The sequence below is a fragment of the Palaemon carinicauda genome, chromosome 31, assembly GCF_036898095.1.
Source record: "Palaemon carinicauda isolate YSFRI2023 chromosome 31, ASM3689809v2, whole genome shotgun sequence".
NCBI classification, from domain to species: domain Eukaryota; kingdom Metazoa; phylum Arthropoda; class Malacostraca; order Decapoda; family Palaemonidae; genus Palaemon; species Palaemon carinicauda.
In genome coordinates this window covers 59,894,028-59,899,027 of record NC_090755.1, presented here as the reverse complement: position 1 = coordinate 59,899,027, position 5,000 = coordinate 59,894,028, and the positions used below count along the sequence as shown (strand labels likewise).

General features: G+C 32.1%; 1 protein-coding gene across 1 annotated transcript in view; it reads left to right on the top strand.

The window, feature by feature from the left end:
- LOC137624762 (uncharacterized) overlaps window positions 1-5,000 on the top strand; it is a 161,093-nt gene that overhangs the window by 48,821 nt on the left and 107,272 nt on the right. The gene's annotated exons all lie outside the window — the stretch shown is intronic.

The following is a 5,000-nucleotide window of genomic DNA, read 5'->3' as shown; positions in this document are numbered from 1 at the left end:
AATATACAATAATATTGTTTTCCATTAAATTGAGAATTTTATATTTTTCGTAAAAAAAAATAAAAATAAAAAAAAACTTTTATGCTACTTCTTTTCAAACCTAAGTCCTAAATTTAAGTCAGAAACCAGACCTCGGATTATGTAATAAATTCCATAATCTACGTTAGGAGAAAATATCCGATCAAATTATTCATAATAAAAGCTTATACAGTTTCTCGAGGAACTATGAATTTAGGCTATTTTCTGAGTTTTCTTTCACACACACAAACACACTGTTCTATCTTATATCTTATTTCTCTTTCTCTTGTTTTGTTAAAGATTTAATAGTTTATAAAGTGATATTTATTTTAATATTGTTGCTCTTCTTAAAATATATTATTTTTCCTTGTTCCCTTTCCTCACTGAGGTATTTTCCCTTTTGTAGCCCCTGGGCTTATAGCATCCTTCTTTTCCAACTAGGGTTGTAGCTTAGCATGTAATATTAATAATGATAATAATATCACACATACACACACGCACACACACATATATACATATATATATATATATATATATATATATATATATATATATATATATATATATATATATATATGTATGTATGTATGTATAAAAAACTCTTTTATGCATTTTCTTTGAGAGTATCTCAACATTTTTCCAGCCTATTGTGTTTGAGAAAAACTAATTTTTCCAAGCAATTGTCTTTAGGAGCAGTTATAATATTTTTAATTTAATGTCTTGGAGAGATGCTAGACAATTTTTCAAACTATTGTCTTTGAGAGTAGCTCCAAATTATTCCAATCTGTTTTTTTTTCATTTTTTTTTTGAGAACAGCTATATTTTTAGAACCTATTGTCTTTGAAAGCAGCTAGAAATGTGTCCAACCTATTGTCTTTGAGAGAAAGTCGATATTTTCCAATCTATTGTCTTTGAGAGCAGCTCGAAATTTTTTTACCCTCAACCAATATTTTCCCACCTATTGTCTTTCAGAGCAAATTGATATTTTCCAACCTATTGTCTTTCAGAGCAAATTGATATTTTCCAACCTATTGTCTTTCAGAGCAAATTGATATTTTCCAACCTATTGTCTTTCAGAGCAAATTGATATTTTCCAACCTATTGTCTTTCAGAGCAAATTGATATTTTCCAACCTATTGTCTTTCAGAGCAAATTGATATTTTCCAACCTATTGTCTTTCAGAGCAAATTGATATTTTCCAACCTATTGTCTTTCAGAGCAAATTGATATTTTCCAACCTATTGTCTTTCAGAGCAAATTGATATTTTCCAACCTATTGTCTTTCAGAGCAAATTGATATTTTCCCAACCTATTGTCTTTGGGAGCGGCTAGAAATTTATTTTTCCAACCTATTGTCTTTTGAGATCAAGTCGTTATTTTTCCAACCTATTGTCTTTTGAGATCAAGTCGTTATTTTTCCAACCTATTGTCTTTTGAGATCAAGTCGTTATTTTTCCAACCTATTGTCTTTTGAGATCAAGTCGTTATTTTTCCAACCTATTGTCTTTTGAGATCAAGTCGTTATTTTTCCAACCTATTGTCTTTTGAGATCAAGTCGTTATTTTTCCAACCTATTGTCTTTGAGATCAAGTCGTTATTTTTCCAACCTATTGTCTTTGAGATCAAGTCGTTATTTTTCCAACCTATTGTCTTTGAGATCAAGTCGTTATTTTTCCAACCTATTGTCTTTGAGATCAAGACGTTATTTTTCCAACCTTTTGTTTTTGAGAGCAAGTCGTTATTTTTCCAACCTATTGTCTTTGAGAGAAAGTCGATATTTTACCAACCTATTGTGTTTGTGAGAAAGTCGATATTTTTCCAACCTATTGTCTTTGAGAGCAAGTCGATATTTTTCCAACCTATTGTCTTTGAGAGCAAGTCGATATTTTTCCAACCTATTGTCTTTGAGAGCAAGTCGATATTTTTCCAACCTATTGTCTTTGAGAGCAAGTCGTTATTTTTCCAACCTATTATCTTTGCGAACAAGTCGATATTTTTCCAACCTATTGTCTTTGAGAGCAAGTCGATATTTTTCCAACCTATTGTCTTTGAGAGCAAGTCGATATTTTTCCAACCTATTATCTTTGCGAACAAGTCGATATTTTTCCAACCTATTGTCTTAGAGAGCAAGTCAATATTTTTCCAACCTATTGACTTTGAGATCAAGTCGATATTTTACCAACCTATTGTGTTTTATAGTAAGTCTATATTTTTCCAACCTATTATCTTTGAGAGCAAGTCGATATTTTTCCAACCTATTGTCTTTGAGAGCAAGTCGATATTTTTCCAACCTATTGTCTTTGAGAGCAAGTCGATATTTTTCCAACCTATTGTCTTTGAGAGCAAGTCGATATTTTTCCAACCTATTGTCTTTGAGAGCAAGTCGATATTTTTCCAACCTATTGTCTTTGAGAGCAAGTCGAAATTTTTCCAACCTATTATCTTTGAGAGCAAGTATACATTTTACCAACCCATTGTCTTCGAGAGCAAGTCGATATTTTACCAACCCATTGCCTTTGATAGCAAGTCGATATTTTTCCAATCTATTATCTCTGAGAGCAAGTCGATATTTTACCAACCCATTGTCTTTGATAGCAAGTCGATATTTTTTCAACCTATTATCTCTGAGAGCAAGTCGATATTTTACCAACCCATTGTCTTTGATAGCAAGTCGATATTTTTTCAACCTATTATCTCTGAGAGCAAGTCGATATTTTACCAACACATTGTCTTTGAGAGCAAGTCGATATTTTTCCAACCTATTGTGTTTGATAGCAAGTCGATATTTTTCCAATCTATTAGCTCTGAGAGCAAGTCGATATTTTACCAACCCATTGCCTTTGATAGCAAGTCGATATTTTTCCAATCTATTAGCTTTGAGAGCAAGTCGATATTTTACCAACCTATTGTGTTTTACACCAAGTCAATATTTTTCCAACCTATTATCTTTGAGAGTAAGTATATATTTTACCTATCTATTGTCTTTGAGAGCAAGTCGATATTTTACCAACCTATTGTGTTTGATAGCGAGTCGATATTTTTCCAACCTATTATCTTTGAGAGCAAGTCGATATTTTTCCAACCTATTATCTCTGAAAGCAAGTCGATATTTTTCCTACCTATTGACTATGAGAGCAAGTCCATATTTCACCAACCTATTGACTTTGAGAGAAAGTCGATATTTTACCAACCTATTGTCTTTAGGAGCACCTAGATATTTCTATAACCTATTGTCCTTGCTAGCGCCTTTTAGGGAATGTGCGAATTTCATTCAGATAAATTCCAACTTTTAAAGGAATGTTCCAATTTATTTCAGGTAATCATCTCCAGTAGGAATGCAAAATTATGTCACATAAATTATACATAGTAAAAAGCACCAGTTTTTCTAGGATCGAAGTTTGCAAAGGGGTCACACGGAGATTCGTTATTCCACTTATCACAAACGTTTCCGGGATAAAGTTTTAAATCAAGTTTTTATCAATTTCCTCATTCATCTATTGCAAGACATCTGTCCATTTGCTTCGTTATGCAAGACACTTGCATGATTTTGAAATCATGTCATTCGCCAATTTCACAATTCAGCAGACTTCCGTCACCTCTATTTCCTAATTCAGACTTCTGCCATTTTCCTCTTTTACCTTCCGTCAAAAAAAAAAAAAAAAAAAAAAAAAAAAAAAAAAAAACCACTTCCTGGAGTTTGATGTGATTGCATAACGAATTTTGAATAGCCAAAGTGTTCCTGATTCAGGACAGTTTGATCAGCATTCAATTTCTTGTATATATCATTTTTTCTATTGTGGTTCTTCTAGGAAGAAACCCAGCTGGATCTGACTCACCTCGTACAAGAGAGTTGAGATTCTTTACTTATCTTTTCCTTTATATGTAAATTATTTTGACTGACATAAATGAAAGATGTTATTTCAAAGGTCACTTCTACACTTTTATCATTAATGACAATATGATTATTTCTATTCCTGTCGCTTTATTTATACATGCTAACACAATATATACTGTATATATGTAAGTATAGAGAGATATATACATGGTATATATATAAAGAGATAGATACAGAGAATGTATATATATATATATATATATATATATATATATATAAACACAATACATACTGTATATATGTAAGTATAGAGAGATATATACATGGTATATATATAAAGAGATAGATACAGAGAATGTATATATATATATATATATATATATATATATATATATATATGTGTGTGTATATATATATATATATATATATATATATAATATATATATATATATATATATATATATAGAGAGAGAGAGAGAGAGAGAGAGAGAGAGAGAGAGAGAGAGAGAGAGAGAGAGAGAATTGGGTATAATCTTTTGTTAATATCAAAGAGGAATATAAGCGTGCGTTTGTCTGAAACAAACTCAATAACCATACCAACAACTTTTAATCTAGTTGTTGATGCTGTTACTGTTGTTTATTTGCTTCATGTGCAAAACTCCCCCTTCATATATAAAAGTTAAAAAAGTAAAAAATTAAAATCTACTTTCCCGCCGTTATCTCTACATTAAGGGGTCAGTTGCCTGATGCGCCTTCTCCAAAGCATCAAAGGCATCCCATTCCACCAGACCTCCTCTCTCCATATCATCCTTCACCTTATCTCGCCATCTAATTCTCTCCCTCCCCTATCGATCTTCTCCCCTTAACAGGTTCCTCCCAAGCCCTCCTCATTCCCTCTCCGCTATTCATCCTCAACACGTGCCCACACCATCTTAGTCGTCACACACATATTATCTCAGTAATCTTTACTACTCCTGCCATTCTTCTAATTTCATCATTCTCCAAACTTTCAAGAAGTGATATTCCCATAATCCACCTCAGCATTCCCATCTCTGTTCTCTCAACTTTGCTTCCTCTTTTCGTAATTTGTCTGATGACAGAAATATTGGATATAAAATCATAGTCACCCCTGAGCTCATTTTCTTTG